The sequence below is a fragment of the Lichenostomus cassidix genome, chromosome 5 (genome assembly GCF_008360975.1).
Source record: "Lichenostomus cassidix isolate B80296 chromosome 5, HeHo_3.0, whole genome shotgun sequence".
NCBI classification, from domain to species: Eukaryota; Metazoa; Chordata; class Aves; order Passeriformes; family Meliphagidae; genus Lichenostomus; species Lichenostomus cassidix.
The window spans coordinates 47,783,911-47,797,196 of record NC_139486.1 but is presented as its reverse complement, the minus strand read 5'-3'; the positions used below and the strand labels follow the sequence as shown (position 1 = coordinate 47,797,196).

General features: G+C 43.6%; 1 protein-coding gene across 5 annotated transcripts in view; it reads left to right on the top strand.

Annotated features, from left to right (window-relative positions):
• The window catches only part of OSBPL5 (oxysterol binding protein like 5), a 174,271-nt gene that overhangs the window by 84,108 nt on the left and 76,877 nt on the right, over positions 1-13,286 (top strand). Inside the window, exon 1 of one of the 5 annotated variants that reach the window (XM_085062911.1) lies at positions 12,686-13,048. The exons of the other annotated variants lie outside the window; for them this stretch is intronic. The gene's annotated coding sequence lies outside the window, so the exon portion shown is untranslated. Of the gene's footprint in view, positions 1-12,685; positions 13,049-13,286 lie in introns of those variants that run through there. 5 annotated transcript variants of the gene reach the window in all.

Sequence of the window (13,286 nt, the reverse complement as noted above, 5' to 3'; positions counted from 1 at the left end):
AAGCAGAAAAGGGGGAGATTTTTTCCCTTGCATAAAGCAAAATGTTTGGTTTCATTTTTTTATTCCATGCAGTTTCTGGAAACATCAGTACTATCATGCTGGTGAGAAATCGGGGGAGTGTTGCAGGAGTTAATTTAATTCAAATTCTTAGTTTTGTATTACATAGTAATTGGTTGCTAATAGATATATTTAGGACAATATGTGCAAAAATGTTACTTTTCTGCCAAGTGATAGTGTTAAACAACTCAGAATCCTGTAAAAGCTTCTGTGGGCTTATTCTTAAGTCACTTTAGGGCAGTATGTAGGGCAGTGGGTAAGTGGCTGCTTAGGGCAAGGCCCAAGCTGTTGTTTGATGTGAGGACAGCAGAAGTATCAGCTCCAGGATGGGTTATTACCATGCCCAGTTGAAACTGACTTGGTCTGTTTGCCACAAACACGACAGTCTGTCATTGTTCAGCCCTCTTGTGTGTGTGTCATTTAAATTGTGTAAAGCAGAGGACACAGGGAATTGTATTCCCTGCTTACCTAGAGATACCAAATCCATGCTGTACACAAGATAGAAATCCATTTTTTCATTTTCTTTGGTGTAACATTATTTCTAAAGATAGGACATACCTAATACATGAGTCAGTTCCTACATGCCTTTAGTCTCATACATGCCATAGTAGAAGGCCACCTCTTTGTGACAACCAGGAAGGAACAAATGTTTCTATCACCTTTGGTCACTGTGAGTAGTGCCTTACTCATGATAACCTCCCATTTGGATCAGTCACGCTATTCATACAGTACAGTGTTATTCACTGTGTGGGAGATTATCAGAAGCTGATCTCTACTAAAAAAAAACCCAAAACTGTTTTCTCTTGCACTAGAATGTTTCCAATGGGATCACCTCATTTACTCAGGGAACATTTGTAAAAATTACTCCCTGCTGAAATGAACTGTGATTTCAGTGGAGCAGTTGCGGCAATTTAGGAACAGCTCTGCTCTAAACTTGTGCACATGGACTGAGGGTGCCCTGGAAAAGGAACCTAGGTAGATTTTATAGTGCACTGTGGTTTCAGCTTTCACCAAGGCAGCATCTGAATGCTGTTGCTTTGTGAAAACACTGGTATATTCATTCTGAGATGTTTTTTTGCTTCTGTTGTTCTGTACCTACCTTGCATTTGATAAAGAAATAAATGGTACCTGCCAATCTGTCTCTCTTTGGGAAAAGCTCAATTTATAATTGCTGTTTTATTTGCTTTGATGAAGATGCCTGGGCTTGTTATGTCCTGCAGTGTTTGACTGAGCTGAGTGGTCTGATCAAGGAAAGTTGCTCTGAAATTTTCTCTGCTTTGGTAAAAGTCAGCTTGATGCACAGAGTTGGTAAGATGCCAAAGAGATGTGTTTTTCTGAAGTCTAAGCTCTGTTTTGTGTGAATGTCATGTAAGGACTGTGAGATGAGTTCAAGAAAGATGAGGGAAGCCCTATTCTCAACATGGAAATCCTGGCAAAGAATTTGTTTAAGGCCAGTAAAGGTAAAGACAGTGGTATTCTTGAACTGAGTGTTCCAAGTGAGGGCTGGCATTGAGTGGATGTTGAATGAGTGTTAGTGACTGAATATGTCTAACCTTGTACATATGCATTTAGTCTTGCAGGTTGCCTTTGATGTAGAGTTGTTAATTATTTTTTTTCAACTTAGAATAAAAAAAAACAGCTGGGGGATTTTTCCCCCTCGGTGTTAAGTGTTGTTTCCCTGGTCCTGGCAGCTCTGAGAGGCATTATTCATCGCTGAGGTTTGAGTGTAGGTTAGGGTTAATAGTTAGGATTAGGGGTTAGGATTAAGGGTTGGGTTAGACTTAGTCAGGGTTAGATATAGAGTTGGAGTTCACAAGCTTAATTATCTCTCTCCACACACCATAAGCTCATCTGCGCTATTATCTTGCTGATTAGATTGCAGTGATCTGTTTTGTTTATAAGCAAAAAAAAAAAAGTGACCTGAAAGAATCGAGAGGTAGTAATTGGAATTTTCCAGTGCTTTTTAAGCAGGGAACTGTAGCACTAAGCTTTCTCAGCCTTGAACTTTCTCTTTTGTTAAAGGTAATGTATCTACACAGATATTTCTTTTTTCCTGTGAATGTTTTTTTAAATAGAAATTTTCCACTCATTGTCCATTAATATAATTTGGCACAAAGATAGACTAATTGCATGGGCGGGCACAGTGATAGATATAAATCTTTTCCAGTGACAGTGTCTTGAAATAGCAATCAGTTGAGATATCATCACTGCAGTGTTATACTGCAGATAGATTTTGCTGTCTTTCTATGAGGGTGAGTGTTTTATTGAACCCATACACATGTGTGTGCAGATATGTGGTATGTGTGTGTATATGTACGTGTGTGTGCAGTTGTGGGTGTGTAATGCTGTTGGATCCTTCTGTCACTGAGCTCTTAGGGTGTGGAGGATAGTGCCATGTAGAGATCTAAACAAAAAACGGTCTCTGCTTTCTTTTTTATCCAATTTCACCCCCATTGTATCGCTCTGTGCTGTCGGTGTCAGCTGTTATCCCCAGTGCTCGGGAGGTGCATGAGACCCTCCTCGGTCAAGTTTAGCTATCCCAGGCCCATCTAACATCCCTGAAAATCCTGGGGTTGACCAGCTTTGAACTCAATATTTGAAGCCAGATTTCAAGGGATTAAATGTGTACATGGCTTGTTTTATTTCTTTTTTTTTCACCAGCAGGTCCTCAGTTACCCACCTTCTTGCCTGTCCCCACAGGGAAGCACTTTGTTTGTCTTCCCTGTTGTCAGACCCTAAACTGAATAATGGCAGTCTGTCACCTCAGTCTTCTAGGAAAAGCTGTAAAATGCCAGACCAGAAGTAGCAGGCATGGGGTCTTGTATTCCAGTTGCTGAGGTCACTTGCTGCTCAATGCAGGGAGCTGCAGAGGCAGGACATTTGTGTGGCCCTTCCTCTACTGCCATGTTCCACGTATGGGATCACAGCCCACAGTCTGTTTCTATCTGTTTTTCCATTACTGGTGTATTCACTCTGTTTAATACAAGCAAAACTACTCCAGAAGCTAACCTGGCTCTGACATGTTGGTCCTGGTTCCCTGTCCTCTTGTGCTGATTTCTTCTTGCCTGTGCTGCCCCTCAGCCACCGATGGGACAAGTCTGGAGACTCAGCATCAGGGAATCTCTGAGTCACTGATGGCACAGCTGCAGAAATGGATTTTCTTGGCAGAAGAGACTAAAACAGGCGTGGTTTCAGAGAAGAACATCCTTTGGCAGCCACGTTACATTGCCATTTTAAAAATGGCATGTTCTGTCAGAAATGGTACTTCCAACTCTTGCTTTGGATTTAGAAATGTGCTCTTTGATGTGGAAAGCAGACTTGGGGCCAGAGGTCCTTCCTTTGAGTGTCCACCCCTTCAAGGGAAAGTCTATTTTTTAAATCCCAGGACTCAAGTCTGAGTCTGTTTATCAGACTTAGCTGCTACGTGTTCTCCTGTGCCTCCAGCACGTACAACACCCTCCTGGGTGGAGTGTAGGCACTGGCTCTTCTCTGGGGCTGTGAGTTATTCCCTCCTTGCTGTGCAGCTCCTCTGGTTAACCACGGGAGCACAGTTTAAACCAGAACCAATGCAACACATGATCCCCAGCTATCTGTAGCATGAAATGGTGTGTTGGTGCTTCAAAGGCAGCCTGGAGCCTCGTGGTTGTCCTCTTGAACAGACCCTGCTCTCTGCTAAACATAAAAAGACATCGTGTAAATAGCCTCGCTTGCATCAAAGTCAGTTCACCAGCTGTGGATCTGGCTCCACGTGTCTGGTGTGTTCTTAACCAGCAGAGATAATGGTATTTAAAGTGACTTTTACTGAGGTTTTTGACTCTCTGTTGTTTTTTACTGCATCTGGCTCCATTACTGGCTTTCTTACCATTCCCATAACATTTCTGTTCTTTTTGGGAGCTGTTGTAAAAGCAAAACTTTGTAGTTCTGAAATCATTAAAGCCAAAGTGTTCATGAAGAGGTAGCAGAACAGGCTGTTTCTGACTCTGGTTGCTTATAGCTGGATTTAAAGGAATCCATACATCAGTCACCTCATATGCAGTCCCATGGTTCTACTTTAATTTTAAGCTGCAGTACACAATGTTTGTCTGTGTAAAAGGCCATAATGAAAACAAGAGTGTTGGAAGAAATAAGGTCATTTACTTTTATGGGTGTTCCTTCCTTCCTGCTTTATTGGAACACCTTATCTTTATGTAGCTCCAGACAATAAACTCATCTTTAAGTAGCTGCAGTTAATGTAAATTAAGGCTAATGAGCAGCTTAAAGTAAGTGCCCCATACATTCAACTGCACAGACTGCAGAAAAAAATGACCATTGAATAACTTATGGCGTAGTCTGAAGTAGGTGGGATTTACTGTATAAAGTAGTTCCAAAGTTATGTTAGGAGGCATTTAAATTTCTTCAGACTGCCAAATTCTCTGATACAAAAGCACAAACTTTTGAACATTTTGAAAGCTGGGTTTCTGAGGGTTTGGATAAATTTCCCTTTTGCTGAAATTTTTAAAATCTGAATAACTTTTATCGAGGAAAGCCTTTTTTTGTGCCACTTCATCCTCAGTGGCCATGTTTCTTATCAGAAGGTGTCTGTCATGTGCTAATATAAAGAAGTACTTAGGACAAAACATGTTGGCACCAAGCAATAAGTGTGGATATGGAAATGTGTGGATATGAAAATGTGTGAATCTGAAAATGGACTAGAGCTGTGGCTGCAGTTGCAATTTTTGTAGATGAGTGATTCGATTTGGAAAAAAATTTTTCCAAAGGTGGGGTGACATGCTGGTTTATGGAAGCAGGCTGACACTGCTGAGAAGGCAAGTTCATGATGTAACAAACAACACTATTTCATTTTCCCTTTTAATTGCTGAAGTCAGTCAGAATTCATCTCCTGCATGTTGGGCCACAAGGAAGAGCAATTTCCTCTTCATCCCTTATGCTGTCCTTTTCTCACTGTATGTATGAAATTAAGGGGTGATTTTTTTCCTACCAGTTCTAGTAACTAAAGCCACAACAAACAATTCAGGATTGCACATAAAAATGATGGCTCAGTCTGTTTAAAAAGTTTACTTTGCCCTGTCGCAGCCAGCACATATTTCACCATATGGAGTTTTTCAGTCTGTTGTGCTCTGTAGCTGCCAGGAGCAGAGAACACTTGGGTGGGTGAGGAACACCCTTGTCCTGCCTTCACTCTGTGCTGGGAGCAGTGGGCTCCAAGACTGGTCCCAGCAGCCTTTGTCCTGATTGTCAACAGACAGAGCACCCAGTTTGCCTGGTGCACTGACCCATTCGCCCACGGCTTGCTGGACTCATCCAGCCATGGCCTTTCTCCTCCAGTTCTTGACCGGGCAGCTCTTGAGGCTGCCACTCCTCCTCATCTTTGTCCTTCTGGCAACAGCAAGACAAACTCTCTCCTGTTCCTCTCTGCAGATTTGCAGTCTGCCTTCAAGAAAAAGACTTCTCCTTGCAGCTTTTGTTTATTACACTGAGGAAAAAGAGCAACGCCCCAAACCCAAAGCCCTGTCATTTACTGGCAGCATGGCAGTGCTTCAGGCCTGCTGTCGGCAAGCACAGATCCTGTCACCACCTCACCGTGTCATTTGGGAATATCCTTACAATAGCGCATGTTTCACACAGCAGTATTTCCTCAGTGTCCTAGTCCTGGAAAACCTCCTGTTACTGGATGCTGACCAAGTTGTTAATGGAAAGTTTGGAAGCAGATGTGGCAAGATTTATAAACACGTATTAGCTATCTTCTTGCTTTTTCCTGGATCATGGGACCTAATCACAGACTTGGAGAAAGGTTTATATTTTCCCTTAAGTAGGGCTCAAAGCCCAGACCTACTTGTACTTTCTAGCAGGCTTATTTCTCATAGCTGTGTTCCCAAAAACAGGCACAGGGAATCTAACAAAAGTATTCCCAAGATTAGTCTGTTAGCCAGAAACATTCTGAGAAGAGTAATCTGCCTAGAGGGATGGGTGCTGAACATATTCTTGCTGCTGTTAGTTACCCCCCTCCCTGCCATTTGAGGCTTCTTTGTTAGTTTCTAACAGCTTTTATTTTTTGGTGCTTTTCGGCCTGGCTTTTCTTACACATCTTTTTTGACTCCTAGGATCCTGGGTTCTTTAAACTGCAAGACAAGCTGGCTACAATTCACTTTCCCCTTGCCTTTTTTTTTTTTTTTAATTTTTTTTTTAAAGGGGGTCTTCAAGTGTCTGCATGTAAATCTCCAACTGGTACTTCTCTAATCTGATCCTGTAATGCCTTGCATTTTCTCACTTTTCTACCCTGTTGCTACGGTATTTTACTGTTCAGATACCATGGAGCCCCTGTGAAGGCAGGAAGATACAGCTCCTCTGAAAATCAGCTCTGTAGCATCACATTCGTTGATGGTAGTGGTGGCAGGGAAGCTCTGTGTTGGTTAATAGATGTTAATGCTAAAAATTGGCCAAGTCTTGAATTTGTGTTCTTTCAGGGGACTGCCTGCACAGATAAGCCTGCAGTCACATTTTCAGACCAGGCTATGGGATCAGTGCTGAATCTATTATTCTTCAGGTATGGAAGTGCTGTGATTTAGAAAGGTTAGTTCCTCTGCATGAGTGGGATTGCTGTCAGTGGCAGCACTGCTAGGGAAAAGCAGCATCCCATCAAAGCTATACTTGGCATAAAGCAGCGAGAATGCCTCAGTACTGTCAGTAACCCTCTTCCTATGGCCCTGTTAGTTTGCAGACAGAAAAGAGTGGTTTAGGCAAAAGATGTTCTTTAGCAAAGGAGGACTGGCAGAACTTCATTTGTTTTTGATAGCCTCTGTTTTATACTTGTGGTTTTCTTGATATATCTGAATGTCAAATAAAAACTGTATCAGCCATTTTAAACACAGTAGAGGCTTGAGATGAGTGGAATTGAGGAAAAGCCAGGAGATTGGTTTGGCTGCTGTATTGGTAAAGCCACTGGCACAATCTAGAGAATTGGTTAAACCATAGAAGTAAAGCATGGGATTTCTGAAAAATTGAAACCTTAATTTCTACACCTTTTTTTTTCATTATTGCATGGCAGAATAGGGAGCTGGTTAAGACTTTGTCCTGTTCACAGAGGATCTTGGAAGCAGTTTAAGAAAACAGATGAATTAATTCTATTTGTTTAAAAAATAGGTATATTGTGTGCAAATAGCAAGAGGGATACTGTAGGGCTGTTTGAGAACAGTCATTATGGCAATTTAGAACCAAAAGGCTTTTCTTCATCAAAATTCTGGATATAAAAGGGTTTAATATTCTGCTTTCTAGAAATGAAGGGATTGACTGTGTCATTCCAAAATGTGCAGTTGTAGAAATGAACAGTTAATGGGGAGTCTGGAATTGGTGAGAAAGCATGGCCAGGCATACATCAGAAAGCAATTCTTCCTCCATCTCCTTCTCATCTTGTTTGGTGGAAAAGCAGCACTGTACAGCCTGGCATGTTTCTTTCCTGCCACTCTGCAATCACAAAAAAAATGCAAAGTCCAAATCTCTTTCATGTTGATGATATTTCTAGAGGATTCCAGGTCTAAAAGGAGAAAGAAAAATCAGTTGTTTCTCATTTATTTGCTTTGTTTTGTTGGGTTTTTTTTTAAAGCTAGAAATACACTGTGATGATTGCACAATCAGGCAGAGGCCTGGGAGCTTCAGGTGTACTAAGCCCTCCTTGCCAGAACCACTGGAGAATGCATCACGGCATCTCCACACTGGGATGGCCAAAGGCTCCTGGGGCTGGAGGGCCAAGCAGGGTCGTAGGGAGTCTTCTTCAGCAGTGCCTGTGTCCTGCTGCCTGGCCAGAAGGGGGTTAAGGGCTGCCTGCCTGCTCCCATGATTCAGAGAGATTCCAAGGAAGAAGGTGTGCCTTTTTTTGAAGGAAATCTAAAGACACAAAGGAAGATGCCTTCGCTACTTCAGCTGTAGGAAGAAGCTGTGTTTTGTGTTACTTGGGCATTGTCTTTAACCTAGTATGGAATCCCCACAGGAAAAGGACCAGTGTAGACTTTAAGGCAGGAGCATGCTGAGATTTCCCTAGACAGGTTTACAAGCTTCTCCAAATTTATAGTGTCTTTGCAAGCAGCTTTGCTACTGGGCCAGGAGTTCTGCGTGGGAGTTGAATCTACTAGCACAATCCACGTGCCAGCTCAGTTGTTTTCTAGTTGTGAATTGATCAGGTCATTGATTACTTGCAAGCATCAGAATTTGGAGGTATTTTAAGTGGGACAGTCTGTTCTAAAGTCTGGTTTTGCAGTTAATTTAGTAATACCAAGCTGCATGAGCTGCTTGGCCTTTCTCTAACAGCATTTAATAGTGGTCTTTCTGACTGTTGTCCTGTTTTTTGAACATCAAAGTGTTTTGCCTGCTTTTTAAGAAAGCAATCAATTCAGCCCAACTTATAGTGAAAATCACTTGGTATAAACTTGGGGACCCAGATGTGCTTTTCCATTTACAGGAAGGACGCTGTTACTTGGCAGAAATGGAGCATAAACAAAGAAAGAAACAGTGGGAACGTGATTACCAGGCACATGGAAAATTACTTTCAAGGAAGTCTCTTTAAGATCAAGGAGTGTTAAGACTGATCCTGTCCACACTGACCCCAGGCAGGTCACCACTGTCCCAAGCCCAGCTGAGGGTACACGCTGGCAAGAGAGCAAACAAATGCCAATTTGCAGAAATTAGTGTTGTTACAGCATTCATCCTGAGCTAGGCTGTATAAGGAAGAGGTAGGACATCTTGGAAGCAGTTATAATAGCTTCCTTCTGGGAAAAAATAGGATGATTTCCCATTGTTTTTCTGTGGCTGAGATGGCAGAGGTAGATGTGCCATTGTTCACAAATGATGCTGTGACAATTCCCCACTCTGGATTGTCACGCCTTGGCTGGAGTCAGTGATTCTCATGGCTGCCAAGGGCAGACCACAGTCTAAAACTGTTTGTGAGGAACCACCAGGTTGCTGTGACATTTGGTGGTCCAATACAGAGAAGAGGTTGCTGCCTCGGCATATACCCATTCAACAATTCTTCACCCTCTTTAAGAGGCAGTGAAAATGGTGAAATTGTGAACCAAGGGAAACATAGGTCTGCAGAGACCATAAAATCTTTTTTCCCAGACAAAACCATTCCTGGCACCTCCTTGTCTCATGTGCCCTGAAAAATCCCCCCCATTTTCACAACTAGAATGGCCTCAGTGTGTTCTTCGCAGACAGGAGCCTGACTGCATCTATCCCTTCACCCCAATGGAGACCTTGGACCCTTTGCAGTACTAGTTGCTTGTGAGCCCTTCTCTTCAAATTCATCCCAGTTTTTATTTTTGACTCATAATACCCAGCCACAGAGGGCTTCTTTAAAAACAGTCTGAAAGCAAGAGAAACACTCTTGCTTTGAAGAGTCCTTGAGACTCTGGGACATGCAGTAAAAAATTTTTACTTTCCACTCTCTTTTAATTACTTCCAGAATTTACTACAGGATTCCTCTGCCCTCTTAAATGAGGATGGATATTTTTTTGGCACTGTGAATCCTGCATGTTTCCTCCCCTGCTTGTTACTCCAGGACACACTGGCAGTGTCTCTGGGTGCCCTGGTTTTCCCAGCCCCTCGTGGGAGAGTGGCTATGGACCACTGGCCTTGGCATCACTCCTTGCATGACCCACTGGGATTTATCACTTCCTTCAAGGTGGTGGCTTTAGAATCCTGTCAGTGTTTGTGCTGCCTGATACATGAGCATTGCCTCCCATGAGGATTTCAATGGTTTCCTGCTGCTGCAGTGTCTCTGATAGCTGAAATATCTGATCCAATAAAAGATCATGTCTCAGCAGGTGCTGTGGCTTCAGCAAACAATAGTCTGTCAAGTGTAGTGGTGGTGTTTATGCACACATTTTAATCCTTGTTTGCACTGTACTTTTGAGATGTAAAATACCTTGGAAATGCTGGCTTCTCATTGTTACTATTATCACTGTCAATTTATTCATGAGAAATTAGTGCAACAAGTGGGAGTTCTTCCAAAGTTCTTTAGTCACACCATGCCAGATGTCTTGGAGGAATCTGGTCTGACACAATTCTGTCCCAAGACCCCAGTGTATGCAGTAAGAGGAGTTGGAAACCATCTTTCAGTTAGAAAACTGTGACTGAATTGTTATCATGGAAACATGTTGGAATGAGTCACACAACTGGAACACTGCAGTTGAGGGCTCAAGCTTTTCAGAAGAGATAGGCTGGGAAGGGGTGGGAGTGTTGCACTCTCTGTTAAGGAATGGATGGATTGTGAAGGGCTGCCTCTAAGAAACAGCCACAAACTGAAGAGTCAAGGATCAGACCCAAAAAGGAGACTTCATGGATGGGGTCCGATAGCAGTGTCTGACATGAGGCAACCTGTTGACAGGGCTTCTTGCCTCAGCTACAGGAAGCATTGTGCTCATGAGCCCTCATCCTGATGGGGGATTTCAACCATCCAGGTATCTGCTGGAAAAGCAATACAGCTAGCTGTAAGCAATCCAATTTATCCTATGATGCATCAATTCTAGGTCCAAGTATTAGACAAACCAATGACAGAAGAAGCATAAGTGGACCTGGTACTCACCAATGCAAATGAAGTCATTACGGGGGTTAAGATTGGAGGCAGCCTGGGCTGTAGTGGTGCCAATGCCCTGGCTGGGTACCACCCATGTTTCTTGTGATCTCAAGAAACATGGGTGCGGCAGAGAGCAAAGTCAGGACCCTGAACTTTAGAATAGTGAACTTCCAGCTGTTTAAAGAATTAGTGGATAAAATTCCCTGGGAAACTGTCCTTAACTGACCAGGGCTGGCAACTCTTTAAGGCCACTGTTTTTAGAGCACATGACCTCTCCCTCCCAATGTGTAAGAAATCAAGTAAGGCAGGCCAGAAATCGGCATGGCTGAGCAAGGATCTTCTCCCCAAGCTGAGGAGTGAGAAGAAAATGCACAGCCAGTGGAAGCAGGGTCAGATGACCAGGGGAGCATACAGGGATACCATTTGGATGTGTTGGGATGGGATCAGGAAAGCTAAGGCACCAATGAAACAGGACTTGGCAAGGGATGTGGATAACAAGAAGGTATTTTTAAAGTACATTGGTCAGAAAAGAAACCTGGTGTCAAGGGAGGAGATCCTGCCCCTCTTCTCTCATGAGACCCCACCTGGGGTGCTGCATCCAGCTCTGGGGCCCCCAACACAAGAAAGAGATGGATCTGTTGGAATGAGTCCAAGGGAGAGCCGTGAACGTAATCAGAAGGATGGAGCACCTCCCCTATGAGAATAGGCTGAGAGACCTGGAGTTGTTTAGCCTGGAGAAGAGAAGACTCCAGGGAGACCTTTTTGTGGCCTTCCAGTGCTTAAATGGGTTTATAAAAAAGAGAGAGAGGAATGTTTGCATGAACAGATAGTGGTGGAACAAGGGAGAATGGTTTAAACTGAACAGGAGAGAGATGTAGATTAGGCGTTAGAAAGAATTCTTCATTGTGAGGGTGATAAGGCACTGGAACAGATTGCCCAGGGAAGCTGTGGATCCCTGGGAGTGTTCAAGGCCAGGCTGGATGGGCCTCTGGGCAGCCTGATCCAGTGGAAGATGTGTCCATTGGTTTGGAACTGGATGATCTTTGAAGTCCCTTCCAACTCAAGCCATTGTATGATTCTGATTCTATGAAGTCAGTGTAAAACTGTGTACGAAAAGACACAAACTGATATACTGCTGGGTGACACCAGCAGATAAAGATGATATTTGCAAAACTCTTCCTTCATTGTGATGAGGGCCAGGGAAGAGCACATCCTGGAGAGAACAACAGCAACACGAATAGCCTTGAGAGCGAGCTTTGGCTGAGGTGTGTGTTCTGTGTTTATCTCTTAGTTTAGCAGTATCAGGAAAGCCCATGAAGGAAAAAATGTGGATATTTTCCAGAGGCAGAGTGATTCAGGACTGTAATTATCCATGCTCGCCTACTGAAATAGGTGTAGAATTGCCATGGGATACTGTAACTAGCAATATCCATGGGATTGTTTTTAAAGCCAAAGCAGTAATACTCTGCTAGTGTATCTGAAGTCTGCACCAGCGCTTGGCAAACCTGCCTCTGCATGGCAGGTTTAGGTTCTGTGTATCTTAGGAAATGATGCTTTTACTGTGCCCAGCTGCATCAGCTGAGAAGTCTCTGTCAAACTCGTTTGTCTCTGAGTCCCGTGCACAGTCCAATGAGTGTTTCCACTGTTGCAAGGATTTACTTTATTCCTTTCACTTTAATTACAGAAAAGAGTGAACGGGGGCGGGGGGGGGGTTTGTTTTGTTGGGGTTTTTTTTTTGGTTTGGGTTTTTTTTTTTTTTTAACTTTTGATTGCACAGGGATTCTTTGTGCTAAGAAGCCACTAAAAAGAAACAGAATGAGAGTGAGAGATTATGTGTGACAGGAGTAGAGTCTGTCACAGAGTTGCAGATTGTTTATTGCTGCTGTGCTTTGAAAAGTGACAGCAACTGGCTGTAATTCTTCCGGTGCTGCCCAGCTGCTTTGATCAGCAACGAAACTGTTAACAGTGCTGACAATTAATTAATGTCGATGGGCATTGCAGCTTGAACTTCCCCTGCCAAACAGTGGCAGATCACACCCGTCAGGGCTATTGTTTAAGGCTTTCTTTGGACATATCGCTGGGTTGAATCACGTTGTGCTTCTCCTCAGGATTTTCTTCCACGGCCACCGTGGTTAGAGAGTCGCTCTGATTTTCTGAGCGAGAGCTGGGCTCGCAGACAGGGTGCTGGCAGCGTGTGGGAGGTGTGTTTGAGTGCCATGTGCCCCTGGAGCAGAGGCTGTGCGTGCGAGTGTCTTCTCTGGGTCCTGTGCTGATCCGCAGCTTGGAGCAGTGTAGCATCCAGGAGGGGATCAGAAAGCCCTCTGTGCATGCAGCAGGCACTGAGGAACTGGGAAGGGATGGTGGCTCTGAATGCAGGTGTCGCGTGGGAGAGAAGAGTGATTGCCGTCTGAGGCAGCAAGCACTGCGGTGAGTGTCCTTTTCCCCTTCCCCAAGACTGATCCCAACCTTTCTACTTTCTTATAACTCTCTAAAATCCTCCCTTTGTGTAGGCTCTTTCTTGATGCCTTTTAGTCTCCTTTTTTTACCTGACCTCCTCTTCTCCCCTTTTCTCTTATTCCCCTCCTTTCAGTCTCCTCTTCTTTGTTTCCGTCCCCATGCCTCTGAGGCTGGACACAGTCTTATGCAATTGCAGTGGGTTCTTTGA